Source organism: Cenococcum geophilum (assembly GCF_001692895.1).
Source record: "Cenococcum geophilum 1.58 unplaced genomic scaffold K441scaffold_117, whole genome shotgun sequence".
Taxonomy (NCBI): domain Eukaryota; kingdom Fungi; phylum Ascomycota; class Dothideomycetes; order Gloniales; family Gloniaceae; genus Cenococcum; species Cenococcum geophilum.
In genome coordinates this window covers 60,060-81,860 of record NW_027137675.1, presented here as the reverse complement: position 1 = coordinate 81,860, position 21,801 = coordinate 60,060, and positions in this window count along the sequence as shown.

Below are 21,801 nucleotides of genomic sequence, written 5' to 3'. Positions count from 1 at the left end.
ATTAGGTTCTTGCATCTAGCTAGGGGACATATTCTATATAGCCTTGGACATAGTATGTCTACTCACCTTTGTAATTAAACTATTACTAATATGGCCTAGCTCTACAAGCATCTGGATATCCTTCACTTATTGTCTAAGACCTAGTACACAAAATATGGCGTGGATATCCTTGGCCTCCTAGTTGATAAACATTGAACTATAGGATCAGAATGGAGAAGCGTCTGGGCGGCGCGGTCTGGAATCAGTGACTGTCATGGCCCGAAGCAATGAAATTGTCTTATTCGGAATATATCCCATGCTTCACGTGTAATAAATTGTCACATTGTCGTTCTTAATATGTGTACTAGCCCCTACGGTAAACTGGCGCTCCAACGGCGCTCCATGCCGGATCCACACCGCTCCAGTCCAAATAGATCACTATAATTATACCCCACGCCCGGTTCTACAGAGCGCGCTCCAGAGCCGCCTAAGATATATTTTAGCGGTGGATAAGGCTGCCTTGTATCTTTAGGCTTTGCATCCCACGTAGGTTTTGTATGAGGAATCTAGACCCGACAAGATGTGGGGACCAGCTTTGAAAGAATTTGCTTAATACTGCTGAGCCGATCTCCGCGAGCAAACTGAGTCAGTTATCCTACCCTTCCGCAAATATACCGTAAAACACCTCTACGCGTTTATTCACTGTCTTTTTTATCTTTGGTATGAGTCATGGCTTAACAACTTGAGTACCAGCAAAGCAATGATGAAAATCGGCTTTCGACCGTGAGTCGGCCTTCCTCGCCAGCAGGCTCCATAGCGCTGCTCCCGTCAAGAGAGCCGTCTCCACTACCTTCAAATTTAGCGGAAGGACAAGAACAGACACCCTTAGATACTGTCCGGGCGGTCAAGATTAAATACCACAGAAAGCTCACTTAGTGGGATGTCGCTGCGCTAATTATCAATAAAATGATTGGAACTGGTATATTTTCTAGACCTCCAACAGTGCTGTTATATACTAGAAAGAAGAGCACTGCGCTGTGGTTATGGGCCGCAGGCTTCGTTTATACCCTTATAAGGTATGCCATAGTTAACGATTATCTCTTAGAGATAGCTATTTTACTAATTTAGAAGTATTTAAGTATGGCAGTCTATCTTAAATACTCTAGGAAATTGCCATACACTGGAGGGGAGTTAGTATACGTTCGTGGGCCACTTTCCCTTTACCTCCTTCACGAAAGCTAGGACAGCGGGATTCTAACATTCTCTAGTTGGACGAAGTAATATGAGGACCATCACTTCTTACATACACTACTTATTCGCTCTATTTCGTGTTGATCTATACCACAGCCACAAATAGCATGCAATTCGCCCGCCAAGTAATCATCTCCTCTACAAAAAGCCAGGACATACATAACCAGCGTGTTCTAAGGCTTATCGCCGTTATTATCACGACTGTGATATATCTTTTACTCTATTTTTCAACAGCTACCGGCCGACGACTTAACAGATACGTAGCATATTTAAAAGTTCTCCTTCTACTTATTTTATTTATCTTTGGCGCCATTAAAGCTAGCAAGCATCCAGCTCATAATATAAGCAAATCATTCCAATCTTCGCATTCTAGTTCTGCTGTAGCGCTTCTTCAAGTTTTATTCAGCTTCCAAGGCTAGGAGAATGCCACATTAATAATGTTCTAACTAATTTCCTATACTGCTAATAAAATAATTAGGCTCGCTGATTCTTTCTAGGTAGCCGGTGAAATCCCTGATAATAAGACATTAAGGAAGGGTTTAATTCAGGCCGTTTGGATTATTAGCATGTTGTATATGTTCATTAATCTAGTTTATATAAGTGGGTTTATATCATCCATAATAGTGAAGTCTTTTTAAATTAATTTATATCTCAAAAGTGCTATACAATCCCCTGGGATCCAGATAGAACTCTTAATCTGCAATATACTCCGCTGGTGAGAATGCCATATATCCATTTGACGATGGCGGTACTCATCATGTTATCTCTAGTTCTTTGACAATAGTACTCGAGCCCAGCAAGCCTAGGCTGTGCTTATAGCATTCTCTGCTATAGGGAGTATAATAAGTATTACCTATACTTATATCAGAGGTCAGTCTAGGTCTACCATTCCTAGAGAAATGCTAAATATGCAGTCAAACAAATAATTGCTTGGAGCAATATCCTCCCTTGGTCACCTTTCTGGCGCGCTTCTGTACCAGTACGGTCTAAAAACCTCAAGCAGTGTGTCCAACAGTCAGCTAGCTGCGAGCTTCAGCCTTTATAGCTGACTGACTGCGCAAAGTGGGTCGCTCGCTGTCCGCTCGCTGTCACGCTGTCAGCTAGCTGTCCTAATTAGGCAAGTGGTATAGGTGGCAGAGCCTTTAGTAGAGCCTCTGACCCAGTTTTGGCGCGTGCTGTATTTAACCGAGAGTTTACTAATCTATAATAATTCTAGCTTAAAGCTAGGCTCCATAATTAATTTCCCTAGCTACCAAAGCTTTACCCAGAGGCTTAGCAACGGAGGTTCTGCCAGGAGCTCTGCCAGAGAGGCTCCACGAAGCTCCCTCAAAGCTCTGTACGAAGCTCTGCCAAGACTCCACTTAGAGCTCTGCCAAAACTCCGCATAGAGCTCTACCGAAACTCCACATAGAGCTCTATCGAAGCTCTGCACGGAGCTCTACTAAAGCTCTGCACCAAAGCTCTGCACAAAGCTCTACCAAAAGCTTCACTCACCACCAAATCTTGCCACCAAGGCAGCGAGCTGCCAGCTAGCTGCAGTCTTACAGCTAAGCTCGCTGACTGCTTACGTTATCAGCCTCTTGGCAGCGACGCTGACAGCGACGCTGACTCTTGGACACACTGGACCTCAAGGTGGCATCGAGCTACAGCGTCCAATTTCTCGAGATCTTGAACGAGATAAGGTGCGCAACAAGCTTATTCTTCGAACCGGGGCCCCTCAAAGGGGTGTAGCCTTATATTGGGTTAGCTGTATATTTTTCGTCGCTATATCCGCTGCCATCGATAGTATCACAGAGGCTATCTCGTTTCCCGGTTTACTACTTACAGGCCTGTCAATAAGCCTTTCAAGCCTTCCGCAGAGCTCTGTCTAGAATTGAATTGCTTGGCGCCCGATTTACCCGACTTGAATTGACTCGGAGCTAGTTCAGGAAGCTCTGCTGAGAATTGAATTGTAAATTAATTAGTAAGGCTATATACAAAGTCTTGGCATGGTTTTGCAGCCTAGATTTGGTTAAAATCTTTAAGATCTTGCCCGCAGAGACCTCGTACGAGGTCCCTTTATATAACCCTACCGCCCGTATACAAATCTCGCGATATATGACGTCATCAGCGCAGTGGTAAAGGTGGTGGTAGAGGCTTCGGTGGAGGCTTCGGTGGAGGCTTCGGTGGAGGCTTTATAGGTAGTAAGGAAGGATTAAGCCGTCGTCTCTATGCATATATTAGTGTCCTACTTATTAATTAAAAGCCTCTATTCTATATACCGACTTTAGCTGCCCATATTAATGACCTTATTTATATCCCATTGCTTTAGGCACATAGCAGCGCCAATAACGTCGGCTTTAAGGTATACTCTATTCGGCCGTACCATATTACCAGTTAAACTAAATACTTGTTCTGGCTTATCGCTCATCACTAGTGTACTAAAAAGGTTAATTATAAAGCGTGTAAGCCGTAGATATTTAAACCAAAAGCTCCACTAATACTTAATTGGGTTGTTAAACTTTTTATCACGCTTTGGATGGTTCCTTATCCAAGCTTCGTACTTATCTTCTACCTTACTGTTATCCGATTCGTCGCTAAGGCCTTTATTAAGAAAGGCCTTTAAGCCTACCTACTTACACCGCTGACGCTTAGTAGGTAGTTGCTTAGCTTCTTTTTATATCTTAAGGTTACGGTAGAAAGCCCACGCCTGTTGAACGCGGCTCTTAGTAGCCGTAATCCATAGCTTCTTATTAGCCCACCTCTCCTTAAGATACTTCCATTTGTATTACAGGTGAAGAGTAATAAAGGCAACGTACGCAGCAGACTCGTTAGTGAGCTTATAATATTTATTAAGCTTCTCCTATCTAAGCTAAATATTAGTGTAGAAATGAGACTTGCTGTCGTATTTGTATTAGTAAGTGTCACAGGACGGGGCAGTGGCTACAAGACGTATGTATTCAAGGAGTCTACAAGACGTTGCGCGATCGATCGTAAGGGTCAAGGGCGTAAGGAGGTGATATACCTACGCGTAGCTGACATAAGCTGTACGCGAGGTGTACGCGAGAGCACGGGGCTCTCCTATGGAGGCCCCTGCGGTGGGGTTCCGTGACACTACCCCCCCTCCTATAGAGGCGGAGCTCCGGCGACGCTGTGGTTACTATATACATGTAGAAGGGACACTTAGGGTATAGAAAAGAAGAAAAGGGGGGTATCGCTGAAGGCTTAAAATAACGTTATGTAATAAGGCTTGGCATCTAAGAATCCGACTAATTAGACAACTTTAACCGCCGGTTAAAGTTCCTGGACATCTTAACAATATTCCGGTTACATAATTGCACTTTACCGCAATCTAACGGCAATCTAACGGCAATTTGCCCCTATGTGGCAATATATAACAGTTTAACTCTATAAGGGCTCCTATAGAGGATTAGGTATAAAATCTCTGCTTAGGCCCGGTTTCTGTAAGTTCGCGTAGTAAAAGTCGCTAATTAGATCCTTTACATTTTCGAAGTCTTCCTATAGTTGCCATTCTGGCTAGTCTATGTCGAATCTTGTGTATATAGCTCTGTAGTAGAGCCATCGTCCTCTACCTTTGCCAAAGTATTTAGAGTCAATAATTCATTTAACGGTCCACTCCTCATAGTTCTTATCTTCGTTCTCGTCTCGGATTAGTACTAGTAGGGGTTTAGGCTATATCTGCCCCGGTAAGGGGTTAGGCTGGTAAAGGTGTAGTAGCTATAGGTGAAATACAGGCCATATCCCGCGGGTGGCTAGGGCAGGCGGGAGCTCTAGCTTGTATGCGGCTCCCCTATCAATGACTTATTTAATTAGGTAGGGGCTAAGGTTCTTATAATTAAGTGACTTTATAGGCCTTTACGTAGAGATATTGCGTATATCTAGCTATACCCAGTCGCTAACACGTATCTCCGGTGGTGGCGTTCTATGACGGTCGGCGAAGTAGGCCTACTTTGCTTAAGCCCAGGCCATTTCTCCCTTATAGTAGTCGAGTAGATTTTTTATACGGTCTGTATACTGGTTAATAAGTAGCATCTTAAGGCGTTTTCTATATGGCAGTTTCTTATTAATAGGTTCTGGTGGTTCTATGCCAGATCGGGGGTAATATCCCTTGTTCGCGAAAAATAGGGTAAGTCCTATAGTAGTTAAGACATAGTTATTCGCTGTAAATTTACCTAGTAGGAGGTAATCTACCCAGTTATCTTAACTATAGGCGACTATCTATCGTAGGTACGCTTTTATACTAGCATTAGCGTTTTCCGGTTACCTAGTAGTTTTATAGTGGAAGGATATAGACATCTTAACGGAGATGCTAAGGCGTTAGCAGATTCGTCTCTATACATCAAAGCCGAACTATGTGCCTTAGTCGGACGTAATCGAGTTAGGTAACCTATATAATCGGTAGATTTCGCGGAGGAAGGCGTTAGTAACGTCGCTAACGGCTACGCCTTCGGTTGGGACATAGTGGCGCTCTTTTATAAGTCGGCATATTATTATAAGGATGTTCTTATAGGTACGGCCATGTCGCTTATAGGGTGGTAGGTTAACAACGAAATCTATAGCGATATCTGCCCATCATTATATAGGTACTAGTAGAGGGTGCAGTAGTCCTTAGTACTTTATATTAAAGGCCTTAGCGCGCTTATAACCGTAGCAGGCGCCTATAAAGCGTTTAACTAAGTCTATTATTTTAGGCCAGAAGTAGTATCGGCTAAAAAGCTTATAGGTTCCTCCTTTGCCTAGGTGGCCGCTTAATCAGAGGTCGTAGGCCATTTAGATTAGTTGCCGTTATAGATTTTCTAAGTTAGGGATAAATAGACGGCCTCTATAATAAAGCCTATTCTCTTTTACTTCTAAGGCTGCCATATTAATCTAGCCTAAGCTTTAGAGTTTAGTTAGTAGCGTATAGGCGCTAGCAGTCTTTGCAGTAATAAGTTAATACAGTAATGGGTTAATAAAGGTGTTATATACTGTAGTAATAAGCTTATTAATTTTAGGAGGTAATTTTAGTTCTGTGGTGTAAAGCTAAGGTATAGTTGGCTCTATTATAGGTAGTATACCTAGGGCTAAATTCCATGCTTTTAGGATTATCTATTGTTGGAACTAGTTATAAGGGTTATCTTTAGACTAAGGAAGGTCTTATAAGCGGCGTGTTAGGCTATTAGGCTTAGTACCTTATACTCCTAGCCTATATACAATTTTAAAGTTAAAACTAGAGAGGAACTTGTTCCAGCGTACTTAGCGTCGGTTTAGCTATTTTATAGTTATAAAGTACTTAAGGTTGCAATAATCCGTAAGGACTTTAGTTAGCTAGTTAGGTTCTGCTAAGGAGAGTTCCGGTTAGAATTCCTTAAACGCTTATACAATTATAAGAAGTTCCTTATTATAGATCTCGTAGTTATATTTTTATAGTGTAAGCTTAGATAAATAGAATACAACTAGGTGGAGGAGACCGTTATCACCCATCTAGGAGAGGACGCCTGCGTTAATGTGGTCTAAGAAGTTAATCTTAAGATAGAGTTATCGTCCTAGTATAAAATAAGCTAGAATAGGTGCTTTAGTAAAAGCATCTTTAAGGTCTTAGAACGCCTTCTCGCATTTAGGCATCTAGATAAAACATAAATATATTTTTCTTCCTTTTGCAGAAAGGCCCTTCGTTTATATTATTGCTATAAGTAGTGCTATAATACCCAAGAAGTTATATATGAATTTTTGATAAAAGTTGGCGAAACTAAGGAAAGCTTATACGTCTTTAATGCAGTTAGGGGTTTGCCATTTGGTAATTGTGCGTACCTTCTTGGGGTCCATACGGACACCCTTAGTAGTAACAATTAGTCTAAGGTATTTTACTTCTATAACTGAGAATTCGCACTTCTTTAAATTAATATAAAGTCCTACATCCCTAAGGCGCTGTAGGACCTTTTAAACGTGCTTAGTATGCTTAGAAGGGTCATCGCTATAAATAAGTATATTGTCTAGGTACGTAGAGTAGAAGTCATCGAGGTAGTCCCATAAGGCGTTATTAATATAGCTTTAGAAGCTGCCTAGGCCGTTATATACGCTAAAGGGCATAACGGTATATTTGAATTAGCTAAAGCGCAATGTGAATACGGTTTTTTATTTATTACCTTCTTATATTTAGAGGCGGTTAAAGGCGGCAATAATATTAAGCTTGGTATAGATTTTGGCTTGGCTAAGCCGCTTAAGAGTCTTACGTATAAGCGGTACGGGGTATCGGTTCTTAATTGTAATAGCGTTAAGTCCTCTATAGTCAACGTAGAATTAAATACCTCCTCCTAGCTTCTTAGTAAGGAGGATAGGGGCGGCTGCTGGGGACATGCTAGGGCGAATAAACCCTTTATTGAGGTGTTCGTTGATATACTTTTTAATAACTAGAAGTTCGTCTTTTAATATTGGGTAGGGTCTCTTATAGGGTGGCGTTTTTCCTTATTTAATATTAATGGCATGGTTATTAGGTTAATGTAGGGGGAGTGTATCTACGCTCTTTTATAAGCACACGTTAATAAAGTTATGGTACCTCTTAGGGAGGAGCTTACGGAGTTCCTCGTTAGTAAGTCCTTTTTTAAGCTTTATAAACTTCTTAAAGTCTAAAGGTGAAAGTCCGTAGAGTTCTACGGGGGCATCGTTTTCTAGGAGGTTAACTATATCTATTCTGTTACTATAGAGGATATAGTCCTATTCTTTATTAAGCTTATATAGTCGTGATCGGGAGGCTATAGTAACGGTCCAGCCTTTCCTACGTGCTATGCGGTAGAAGGCCGCGGCACTTACGTGGTGGCAGTTAGTCGTGGGTAGAGTAATAAGGGGTTCCTTAGGTTGGTATCCTAGGGAGTAAATAGAGGCGGCTAGGCCATGTCCTAGGCAGGTCTCTCTATAGTATTTAGAGTTAAAGGTTACTTCTCTCTTTTTCCAGTTAATAGTAGGGTTGTATTATTTAAGCTAGTTTATTTTAAGGATAATAGGGTAGTTAGTAAGTGGTGTAACATAGGCCTAAAGTTCTTCCTGGTGCCCATTTATATCTAGGTGGAGTTATACCATATAGGTAATCTTCTATGCGGTATAACTACCATCGGCGAGTTATAGGGCGCGGGCTTTGGTAAGGGGTAAGGTAGGTAGGTTATAAGTGCGTATAAATTAGGTATCTACAAATTTATTAGTAGCTCCGCAATTAATTATAGAACGGCTTTTATATTATTTTTTGGCAGTAGTTCCTATTATAGGTAAAACTATCTATTTCCGTCTATTTATCTTTACTAAGTTATCTATTAAGCAGGCCGATATATAGATCCCCTTATCGTTAGGGCGTCCCAACCTACGACTTAGGGCTAGAACTTGGCGTTTTCCGTTTCCGTATCTAACTCTACCGCTATTACTACGTCTTTGTCTTGTACGGTAGTAGCATATAGCAACGTATTTAGTGTTTAAGGTACTAGGTTAGGTATTAGGCGGCGGCTACTAAACCTAGCTATTAGGCAGTTTAGGCTATAGCTATAATAGCCTTCTTAACAATATCTATAGCAACGCTTTAGCTTCCGGAGTAGCTCGCGTTCTTTATCTAGTAGCTTCTACGGGAAGGTTAGTATAGAAAGGTTAATATTAGGACCAGTAGTGTTGCTTAAGGTAGTAGGCGTTGGTAGTTTAATAGGTCCGGAGGGCTTCTATAAGGAGGTCTTCGGGTAAGGGTTTATAGTAGCAATCTAATTCAGTTATCGTTTAATCTTCTATATGGCTGCTACTATATTATAAATATTATTATAGTTATAGCTGGCGGCTGCGTGACTAAGGCAATAAGTGACTTTTTTAAGGAGATCTTTCTAGTCTTTAGTATCGTCTCAGGTAAGGGCTCCAGTATATTCCTAGAATTTAACATAGAACTTATTAAATAATTTGGTAGGGCTCATCTTTAGGGCACGTAGTTTAGCTTAGTTGGTGGCCAGTAGGTCGTGGTTACAGTATATTAGGTTAAGATTATTAAGGACTTTTTAGTGGGACTACCACTTCTGGGGGCTATTAGTTTCCTATTAGGCGAAGAGTCTGTTAAATAGTATACCCTTTATTCGCCCGATAATATAGCCAATCTTAGTATCTTCTATAGGAAAAAGGCAGGCGCTCTAAGTTAGTTTCTCGCGGATTTGCATCTTCTAGTAGCTATATTCTTTACGGTCTCCCTAAAAAACTGGGGGATTAGGGTAACATACATTAAACCCTACGGTAGCAGCTTAGGTTCGGTCGTTATAGCTTTTATTATTACTTTGGTAGGGGTTCCTATTAGGTAAGGCTACTTAGCGCTAACTCTCCGTTAAGTATTAAGTAGGTGAAGTTGCCAGGGGCATAGAGACTTAAGTGGCGTTATATACAGTAGAGAGGTGTCTAGCGTTATTACAAATATGCTCATTAAGCTAAGATTATAGGTATTTAATTATACCTTCTCTTTTAGTAACTGTAGTAATAAGTACAATCTCAGCCTTCTTTAACTATTAGACGTTGCGTTCAAACACGCAAAGGTTATCTTCGGTTTCTTAACGCGTGTTGTCGGCAAGCGCCTTATAAGCTTATAGGTCTTAGATAATATCGCGATCTTAGGCAGTACGCATCTCGGCTCGTATAAGCTTTAGGTAGTAGTTCTGTAAAAGGCGGTAGTATTTATTAGGTTCTTATGCTACCATTTTTATAAATATCTCGGCGTCTCGTATTTCGATTTTAATGGGTAGTAGCCCTTCCGCTTACTTATCCGTAGTTATATAGTCAATAAAAGATAAGATATTATCGGTGTCTATCTCCTTAGGGGTTAAGGCTAGGGCTAATAAATCAAATTCTTCTGGGATTGATTGGCGTCGTAGGTTAAGTGTAGGTATTGGATTGTTCTTTAGGTTTAATATAGTGGCTAGTAAGGAATATCATCTTACTATTGTGGGTTCCTTAGAAGTATAAAGTGAGGTAACTCGTAGGCACGCTGCTTTTAGCAGCGCCTGTAGTATTGCAGAGACGTAGAATTGGTCGTAGGCTAGGTGTCGGTGGTAAAAAGGCGCAACGTAATGTCACGGGACGGGGCAGTGGCTACAAGACGTATGTATTCGAGGAGTCTATAAGACGTTGCGCGATCGATCGTAAGGGTCGAGGGCGTAAGGAGGTAATATACCTACGCGTAGCTGACATAAGCTGTACGCGAGGTGTACGCGAGAGCACGGGGCTCTCCTATGGAGGCCCCTGCGGTGGGGTTCCGTGACAGTAAGTCAGTTAATTAAGCTAAGTAATTAGATACTCTAAAGAGGGAAGCACCTCCTATAGAGAGCCGTTCCTTCCTAAATCGTCGCTAGTTAGTAGATAGTTAACAAGTAGAGCTGCCGAATCAACTAACCGTGCTAAGCCTTGCCCTCTAGTATTTGTGTAACTTCCTCTAGCGGCGCTAGGATACTTATATATTTACTTAGGATCTGCCAATCCTTATTACTTAACTTGTTGGCGATAATTAAGGGCTGCTTCCTGCCCTTAATTAGGTAAGGCTTTATACTGTTCTTAGTAGCTCGATTATAGTGACTCCGCCATTCTTATACTTCCTTTTTAATAAAAGAGTTAATTACGTCGCGGAGGTAGAGCGCGCGCTTAATTATATTAAATATAGAGTTCTACCGCGTGTTAACGTTTAGTATAAGCTTCTAGGTAGCTTTACTAGTTATACCATTTAAAGTAGTAGGCATAGTAGTTCTATAGAGTTATTAAAACTCCTTAAACTACTACTCGCGCTATGGGGACTCCGTAATATAGACGATAATATTATAAAGTTTTCTAATTAGGCCTTGTTTCCTCTAAAGCGCTAGCTAATTAATTTTATCTTTTACTTCTTTAAGCTCTGCCTCTAAGGCGTTTAGATTCTTTCTATAGAGTATTAATTAAGCTATTAGGTTAATAATATGGCCAGTATAATAAAGATAACGCTCCTTCTAATTAAAGTTAAATTTCTCGCCCAAAGCCTATATGCAGGTGTCGTTATTTAATGCGTTATCTAGTATAAAATAGCTAATTCGGTTACTAATATTGAACTCGGTAATGATTGCGGCCACGCCGTTAGTAATATTGACGCCGGTATATCAACCTATAAGCTCTAGTATACTTAGTAGGAAGCTTCTATATTGGCCTTTATTGTTAATAAAATAAACAACGATACCGCAGAGGCTGAGGAGACTGCGAGACGTCTATATATTTAACAAAACGTGTATTCTACTAAACGCCCGTTTAAGAAGCTCCGTGACTACGCCTTTGTATTGCTTGAAGTCCTTAATGATCTAATTACGTAGTGTATTTCGTGTAGGAAGGACGTCTTTAATATTACTATTAAGGTATAAAATAAGCTCTTGAAAGTACTTGCTGTCGACTTAATTAAATGCGATACCGTCTTAAATAATCTACCACAGAAGAAGCTTCTTAAATTGTATCCTATTAAAGCCTTAATATCGTGCGTTAATTATGGCTTATTCTTCTAGGGTTCTATTTAGCATAGCAGCGACTATATTTAATTGATCTTAAGGCTTAATAGATCTGTCTCTACTAATACGATGTTTTCTCTTAAGGTATTTAGCAGCTCTACCAGTTAAGACGTTAAGCCAGCAGTAATCTATCCCATATTTTGTCCCATATTTTTAATAGTAGAGCTTGTATACTATATAGACCTTTTCTGTTTCTATATAGTAGATTTTATAGCAATGCTCCTAAATATGCGATCGCCGGTCTTGTTTTAAGGTAGGAGGTATTTAGAAGCTAGGAAACTTAGTTTAGTTAAAGTCTTTAGACTTATTATCGGGTAACGCGTCCCTTATCGCGTTAGGTTTAGAAGCATAACTATTAAAGTTAGCAGTATTCTGGAGCTTGGTAGGTACCTCTAATTAACTAAAAGGGGTAGAAGGATTAGTAGAAATAGATCTAGTATCCATATTAATGAAAATAGACGGTAGTAGAAGTATATTAATGAAATAATATAATATTTAGAAGGCCTCTACGGACGCGAACTTCCTAGCTATAACCGTTAAGTGCCTTAGCATAGCTTAGTAAATAAACGGAAGATGCCAAATATAGAGGCTTCCTCACTAAAAGGGCATAATTAAGCACTTGCTAAATATACCCCGAGTTATCCTCCAAGCATAACTACTAAAGCTTTATCCTAGATTTTAATCAATTTAAATCAAGCCTCCAAAACACTAGATTTGACTTGATTATCTAATCTAGAGAGGCTGTTCTAGAATTGAATTGACTTGCTTTGTAATCAATTTAATTTAAATCGGACTTGATGGGAAGACTTATTGACAGCCCTGACTACTTATATACGGCCACGCCATTGTTGGTGGTAAGTTAGTGTCCTTTATAAAGAACTCTTATTTAAACAGCATAACCCACTGACGTCCTCTGTAGTATTCCTAGGTTTCCTCTTTCCTAAAGTAGCGGAAGTTTAGGACACCTTTCCGCAAGAGCGTGGCTAGGATACACAAGAGCCGCTATGGTGGCTACGCCCTAGAATAGTACAATGGGGCTTCGGGTTGCTTTATGCCACTAACAGTCTCGTTATCCTCGTCCTCACTGCCATCGGCCCCTATGTCAATATAGATGGCAGTGCTCGCAAGGTCAAAGGTCGGTATTACCCCATGATAATGTTTAGCTTCTTGGGTTTAAGCATTATCTATTATACTATTTTTCTTACCAGGAGTAAGTATTCCGCAGTCCAGGCAGCCGGCGTAAAACGTTCGAAGAAACAACATGGAAAGGACGACGCTGAAACCCTAATACGCTAGTGTAATTTCTGCCGTCGGTTTAATAGTAATCCGCACTGGCACGCTCGCGATGGATACTAGGATTTCTTCGAGTTCCACTTTCCTGAAAAGGATGGTGGAAGAAATCCCCTATATTGGTTATTTGGAGGATCAGGGGGGAAGCACTATCCTGACATCCGCTTGGATGAAACCTTGTCTGGGCTCTGGGACCGGTCAAAAAAAGTTTGGGATAGTACATGGAAAGGGTTCCACCAATTGAAAGTATCCCGCTAGTTTAGAACGAGTAACGCGTATGGAAAAGTGGGCCTAGTGTACATGTGAAGAGCGCTATTGTAACTCTAATAATTGAAATCTATCCCTTCGTGTGACAACTTTTTCATGAACTTTTCGTATATGCACGCCTCATAAGCCAATCTAGAAGCTCTATACCGTATAGATCTTGGTGTTAAAGCCTCTAGTTAGTGCGATTGCTCGGCGGCAAGAGTGCTGGCGCCTTATTTAACGCTTAGATATTATAGTAAACAGCAGCGACGTGGCTAGGAAGCCTATAATATTTAGTATAGTTAATTAAAAAGCTTTAATACTGTTTGCCGTCTATTTAATTATTAAATTGGCCGTAAAATATTGTCCTAATGCCACCTAAAAATGTTATACGTTTTTAGCTCTAAAGTCTCTAAGGCCTCCAAAGCTTCTAAAAGCACCTTAAGCTTAGGAGTCCTATTTACAATCCTTTTAAGTAATACAGTATATATACGATAGCTTATCGGCAGAAGTTATATAGCCTCTAGAGGCTTTAGTGCTAATTAAGGAGGATATTAAGGAGGAGGAATTAGGAGCTATTTTTAAGGCCCGTGGAAAAACTGCTAAAAATAAGGCAAATAAGGTAGATAAGACTAAACTACCAGAGCTATTAGTTAAAGAAGTTATAAGAATAGGCCTTTCTGTGGTTCCTACTTTATAGGAGCCTATAACCACTATTCCTAACATCAGGAAAATTTTTTTGGGGCTCGTTGTTGCGGTTTGCGGCAAATTGCCGCAAACCGTACGGTTGCGGCAGGTGGATATGGTCGATAGCAATTTGCGCAAAACGCACGTTTTGCAACAAAATCGCAGCACCTGATAGCAAATTGCGGCAAAATGCTACCTCTATAAATAAATTACAGCAAAACGCTACCCTATAAATAAATAGCGCGCAAACTGTACGAATTGTAAAAACTGTACGAATTGTACAAACCGTACGAATTGTACAAACCGTACGAATTGTACAAACCGTACGAATTGTATAAACAGTACGAATTGTACAAACCGTACGAATTGTACAAACCGTACGAATTGTACAAACTGTACGAATTGTAATTATATTATATAATAACCAAATTATCACATATTCCCATAGATTTCTATAATATACTTTTAAATATATTTATATTATAACTATATAAAATGTAGAGCTATCTACTTTGGGCGTCAAGGGGGAAGCCTCTCGCAGAGGCTCTAAATCATCTACCTGCCTACCTGCCTGCCTGCCTGCCTACCTACCTGCCTACCTGCCTGCCTGCCTGCCTACCTGCCTGCCTGCCTGCTTGCCTACCTACCTGTCTGTCTGTCCGTCCGTCTATACCTACCCGTCTGTGCCTACCTGTCTATGTCACCTTGATTCGATCGATCGATCGAATCGTTTATCGTGTTCCGCTGGCTGGTCGTTCGAACGGTTGTCGTGTGGCTCTGGCGACGGTCGTGTGGCGATGACGACGGTCGTCTAGCTCTGGCGACGGTCATCTGGCTCCGGCGACGGTCGTCCAGCTCTGACGACGGTCGTCCAGCTCTGGCGACGGTCATCTGGCTCCGGCGACGGTCGTCTAGCTCTGGCGACGGTCATCCTGGCTCCGGCGACGGTCGTCTAGCTCTGACGACGGTTGTCTAGCTCTGACGACGGTCGTCTGGCTCTGACGGTCGTCTAGCTCTGGCGACGGTCATCTTGGCTCCGCGACGGTTCGTCTAGCTCTGGCGACGGTCATCTGGCTCCGGCGACGGTCGTCTAGCTTCTGACGACGGTCGTCTGGCTCTGACGGTCGTCTAGCTCTGGCGACGGTCATCTGGCTCCGGCGACGGTCGTCTAGCTCTGACGACGGTCGTCTGGCTCTGACGGTCGTCTAGCTCTGACGACGGTCGGTCTGGCTCTGACGGTCGTCTAGCCTCTGGCGACGGTCGTCTGGCTCCGGCGACGGTCGTCTGTGCTGCCGACTCGTCGCGGTACTCTGGTGTCTTCGTATATAGGTAGGGAGGATATGTATAGGAAGGGTAATAAAATGACGTGAGGTGAGCTATCCCTAGGTGTATATAGGGGGCTATACTCTGGCGCCGACGCACGTGTAGTAGACGGCTATCGGCTGTAATATAGCGGGGACTCCTATACGAGTTAGAGTAAGTGTCTAGCGCGCACATCACAAAGGCGTAGGATTCTTGTGTAGAGAGCTTCGTGTAGAGCCTTCGTATGATCACGAGGCTTCGCTTTGATCAGGAGTACCTTCGTTGCTGTGGAGCACTTCTCGCAGAGCCATGTTCTTGTACAGGAGCTTCGTGCGCAGAAGCCTCTTCGTAAAGCGAATATAGTAGTAGCTTACGTGTTAAGAGCTTCGTTCTAGAGCACTTATATGTAGAGCTTTGTAGCCTTCAGCTGTATAGAGAGTTTCTAAGGATATATGATAGAGCTTTGTGCAGAGCTTCGTGTAAGAGCTCTCGTGCAGAGCCTCTGCGTTCGTATAGCGTATTCGTGTGTAGAGGCTTCGTGCAGAAGCCTTGATGTACGTAGAGCTTCGTGTAGAGCTTCGTGCAGAGGCCTCGTGCAGAGCCTCTATATGCAGAGCTTTGTAGGTGTAGAGCCTCGTGTAGAGCCTTTCGTGCGAAGCTTCGTGTAGAGAGCTTCGGTGATAGAGCTCTAAGTTCGTGTAGAGCTTCGTGTAGAGCTTTGTGTAGAGCTTCGTGTAGAGCTGCTTCGTATACAGAGCTTTCGTGTAGAGCTTCGTGTAGAGCTTCGTGTAGAGCTTTGTGTAGAGCTTCGTGTAGAGCTTCGTGCAGAGCTTCGTGCACGAATTCGTGCAGAACTTCGTGTAGAGCCTCGTGCAGAGCCTCTGTACGCAGAGCTTTGTGTAGAGCCTCGTGTAGAGCCTCGTGCAAAGCTTCGTGTAGAGCTTCGCGCAGAGCATTGTATAGAGCTTCGTGCACGAATTCGTGCAGAGCTTCGTGTAGAGCCTCGTGCAAAGCTTCGTGTAGAGCTTCGCGCAGAGCTTTGTATAGAGCTTCGTGTAGAGCTTCGTGCAGAGCTTTGTGTAAAGCCTCGTGCAGAGCTTTATGTAGAGCCTCGTGCAGAGCCTCTGTATTAGGAAAAAAAAATTTAGGCACGTTGTTGCAAGCGAAAATCGGGGTCTGCAAAACCTGCGTAAGTCGCAATTTTGGTAGTTTGCGGCGATTTGCAGCAATTTGCTACGAACACATAGATAGGGCAGGCGCGTGCATAGGTAGCCTATGTGTTTGTAGCAAATCGCTGCAAATCGCCGCAAATTGCCAAAATTGCGACTTACGCAGGTTTTGCAGACCCCGATTTTCGTTTGCAACAACGTGCCCAAAAAAAAAATTCCTGATGAAGCTAGATCTTAAAGTTATTAACCTTTTAGATAAGTTAATATTCGCCACTTAGCATACTAGTAAGCCTATTAGCGGCCTTAATATAGACGTTAGACCTAATAATCTTTCTAATTAAAATAAGGGTAGTAAGCGCTCTGCTTATTATATACTAGCAAACTAGATTAATATAGCGTTTAGTAGGTATAGATCTAAATAGGACTTACCAATTTAAGTACTCCTACTGTTCTTTAGTATTAGTATATTTAAGAAGCTTGCGGTTAATATAAACCTATATATAGCGTCTTAAAAAGCTAGTAAATATTACTAATTAGGACGGTATATCGGTAAATAGTTAAAAGGGTAGAAGGAGACCTTTACTGGCGAATTAATAATTTAGGTAGGACTTATTATCTATATAGGCGTCTTTAAGGTCACCCAGGTGTAAGACCTTTAGGCTATTAATCCTAAATATCCTAAATATTTAATTAGCTTATTTATAGGCTAAAAAAGGTAGGAGTAACTTAAGCGCTTCTTTTATACCTCACCACCTCCACTAAATAGCGTTAAGCGTTAGGTTTTTAAGAAGATTAAGCCGTTAACAACTCCTTTAGGCAAGGTATTTAGGAAGTACATTATACCTAGATCTATAGTCAGCTTTAATAAGATAATAGTAAGGTTTACTAGATAATTTATAGCTATAATTAAATTACCTAGCAAGCTAGTACCTAAGGGCTTTAAGATATTAAGCCTTTGTTAATACGGGTATTACTATAGCTTTATATTTACCTTACCTAGCTACTTTTTTAGGCTTCCTTCTTAAATAGATTATTAAGATATTATCCTCTTAAAACCCTCTAAGTGTGTCCTCTACCTTACCTAACAGCTCCCCCTTTAGGCTCATTAATTTTGCCTATTTTTAGATAACTACTTTATAAATATTCCGTTACTCTAGGTGCTCTAATAACTTAGAATTACTACAGCTGGCACAGCTTAATTAAACTTAAAGAACTATTTAAAGGTATATAAAAGGGCTAATAAAAGAAAGGAAAGACTACCGTTTAACTTCATTATAGAAGTAGTTATTAGCGTAGTTAATTTAGTGCTTTCTATCATATAGCAGGATGAGAATTTAGTACGGTTTTTAATAATAGCTTATTTATATAGCAATAAGGACGTTAATAAAGTTAATTAGCGTTAGTCGCGGGCATATAATTCCTTCCTTAAGAAGCTGGTAGCTAATATTTAGGGCAATAATTTAATTAAGAAGTTAACGCTTCCTAGGCTCTCTATTAACTACAATAACTAAATAGGCAGCGTTAATATTTATAATTAGCTTTAAAGCTACTATACTACCTAGATTACTACCGTGTATACCTAGCTACCTTTATTTTTCTAGGTACTTAATACAGCTGTAATTAATACCTATATTATTAGTAAGAAGATCTTCTAAATATTAAGGAGGCCCTTTCTTTAAACCTACCGCCGTTTCCGTATATAATTAGTATAGAACCTCGTTATTATAGGCAGTTAGAAGATAGGCTTAAATAAGTATAATACTAAGCGTCTTTTTTGTTAAAGCTTACTAAGATATAGGTAATATTAATCTAGTATTGGGCCTAGTTATAAAAATAAAACGAATTAAAAAACCACCTATTGTAACGGCGCTATCGCACGTTACCTGCTAAATTTTGCTATATTCTGCCGACCTGTAATTAGCTCGCCTAGAGCACCAGTAGGTATACGAATTCGCTACGTACGGGCCATTTGCACCAAAATTCTATGGGGCTTAGAAATTAATTAATGAGACTATTATACGGTTTTATTACCACAATGCAGTCTTAATAGGCTTTCCACCGTTCTTACTAAGGCGTAGGCATCTCCTAGGCATATCTATAATGCGCCTTCGCACCTCCTCTATTGTTTACTTTGCTCCACTCCTCCTATAAGGCCTTCTTTACCTCCTCGTCCGAGTAGAAGATTCTATGCCGTAATTGTTGCTTAATTATGTTCTAAATAGCCTTAATTGGGTTTAAATTAGGGCTCTAGGCAGGGTGCTTAAAGTTAATAATTAAATAAAGGTCTTTAAGCTTGTGTGCTAAGCCCTCCTTTCTTATACCATAAGAAGAGTCCCTATCCTCTTGTAAAACCCATAGTCTAGGCTCTTAATCGCGGGCTTCTTAAATAGCCTTAATATATACTAGTAAGAGACGCTTAATATAGTACTTTTAAGTCATAGAATTGCCTTAGGGCTTAACGTTAACCTTATAAGGCTTCTGCGCTTCCCAATTCCTAAGTCTAGCTTAATATTTGTCTTCTAATTTAGTCTTTAGCCGTCGATAAGGCTTAGAAGGCATTGGAGGTTGCTCTTTATGCTCTTCTTTATTGTGGTAGAACTTAAGCTTCTCTGCTTTTGCGTCCTAGGTAATCTATACCGCGATATATATTACGGACGCTTTAAGTGCAATGTTACGACTACTTGGAGAAGAGTCGGAAGAAGCTAGTTGGTTGATTCAAGCACGGTCCAGGATGGAGCCGATAGAGCCATGTGACGAAGAATGGTAACCGAGGTCACATGACGTGATCTGTATGATCTGTGGGATCTGTGTGATCCGCGACAGAGCAGACAGAGCACACGTATATCACGTACAAGAAGGATTCATAGGAGTACGGTTGTGTATTTAAAGGACCACAGTCCCTACCTAGGTAGTTCCTTCTGCGTAGTGATTCTCAGAATACAATTCACTCCACCAATTGTTGTTTGTTGACTTTAACTTGCTTCACCTACACACCTAGCCCATTAACGAGCCCATCGTAGTACCTGCTACAAGGTTCCGTTACAATATAGAACTTAACTCCCTTCTTCTCCCCTCTCTCTATAATATTCTTATCGTTATAGCGTTTTGCACGCTCCCTAAGTATTCCTAGAGCTTATTATACTGTAGGATCGATATATGCTTCGTTGGTAAAGAAGATATACCTCTAAAAATCGTCTATGCTCTTGTCCTTATGCTCCTTACCGTATAATTCCCTCTCCTCATTTTTCTCCGAGATCTCCTTCTTTATAAACGCCGCCTTATAGATCTAACTACCATTTATATACTCTCTTAACTTATTCTGTAATTAACGCTTCTTAACAGGTATATTATAATAGGCAATTTATGCTTTGTACGGTTGATTACGGACTAGATTTCTTAACGGGGAAACAAGCTTTTTGTAGACTGCTTTTATAACTTTTAAGGGTCTTCCAAGCTTTAATAAGATTGGACGTGTATAACGATATGCTAGAGACCCTAATTCCTCCCTCTGCTTCTTCTAAAGGCGGCCTATTCCTTCTGTAATATTATGGTCCTTATAAATCGCTCTTATTAACTAGTGCTTGTACTCCCTATCCCAGGCATTATAGAACCGGGTTTTTCTTATAGTATTAGCTTTGTAGCCTTCTAAAGGACTAGGGGGAGGGGTAATCCTTAAATTGCGACGTGTGGTTGGGGCTATATCGAGTAGTTAGTATAGTTGTTTACCTTGAGAGGAAATTACGATTTTCGTATTTTTGGCGGGTTTGGCCCGTACATAGCGAATTCGTACACCCCCACTGGTGGAGCTAGCGCCTTAGTGGCTTACCTTATATATTTATTTACATTAGTCCTAATAACCCCCTTTCCCTTTCCCTTAGCTTAGTATCTTTATAATATAGCATTCTATAAGCTTTAGTTTTAAGGCATTTATACAAGCCATAATATTATACTAAGCTTACCCTATACTGCCTGGGAAGGTCTTAATAATATCCCACCCTAAAAGAAACTTTATCTGCAATAACGCGTTAATACGCTATACTTAGACACTAAAATAACTCTACGCTACCTGGGAAGGCCTTAATAATATCCTACTTTATAAACCAGATAGGACTAGACTTATACCCCTAGAATTAAAACTAAAGTATATAATACCGATAAATCCTAAGAAGCTAATAATAGCACCTAAAGTAAGCTTATTTAAGAGAGCTACTTTTACCTAAGAGGAACTTAAGATCTAATTAGGATTAGAAATTAAAGATAATATTATTATTATAGACGTACGCGAGTAGATTCGCGCCCTTACGGCCAGCTAGAAAGCTAATTATCTTAAAGCAAAAAATATATAAGACCCTATAAGAGATCCTAGAAAGCCTTATAGCCTTATAAAATAGCCTAGCTTCCCCTTTTTAAAGCCCTAGCTAACCTATTTACTCTACTAAATACGATATACTAGGGAGTACGGATATAATAATAAAGTAATTAAAGTCCGTTAAGCTCCTTAACCCTTAACCCCTATCTAATAGAATAGACCCTACCTTTAAGAATTAGAGGATTTAAGTACGAGGAAAACTCCGCGTTAACTATAACCACTTCCCCTTTAAAGAAGCCAAGATGCTTTACCTCTTTAGTTAAACTATAGAAGATGCCTAACGTTACCTTTAAGCTAAATTTAAGGATAACTCCCCTGTCCGCTTTATATCTATTAGTAAGATGCTATATATATAAACCCAAATAAAGCATAGGACGCGTGTTGTAACTATAATGGCTTAATAATAAAGTTAAACTAATTCTTTACTAAGTTCTAGACTTAATTCTTATACATAGTAGGCGAAGGCTAAGTTCCCCTTAAGAATTACCGTTTAGACCTATATAATAAGCTAATGGTTTAACTATAAGAAAAGATTGCGGTAGCCTTAGACAACCTACTAACCTACTAAAAACTTACCCTAATATCTATTATTTAACTTAGAATTAAAGCGAATTAATACCTATTCTAATTAATAAAAAAGGGCTTACAGTAGTTAAAACTCGTTAACTACACCTATAGGAGCTAGAGTAGGAAGATAAGCTATAACGGTTCTTGTACTAAAAGCGGTTATATTTACGCACTAGTAAGCCTTACCTGATTAACTACGTACCATACTATTAACTAGTACTTATCGCAATACCCTAATTAACCCTACCTCGGCTATATGCTATAACTATAATAAGGAGGGTTACTTTACCTTATCTTACCTAGAGCTAAAGGATATAGGCGATATTAAGGAGATAGAGGAAGGAGAAACGTCTAATAAGTTGGGGAAAAAAGAACCTTAGGGAAAGACTCCCCCCTAGGGTATTCTATTAATCTTAGTTAGTTAATAAGTGGAAAGTAT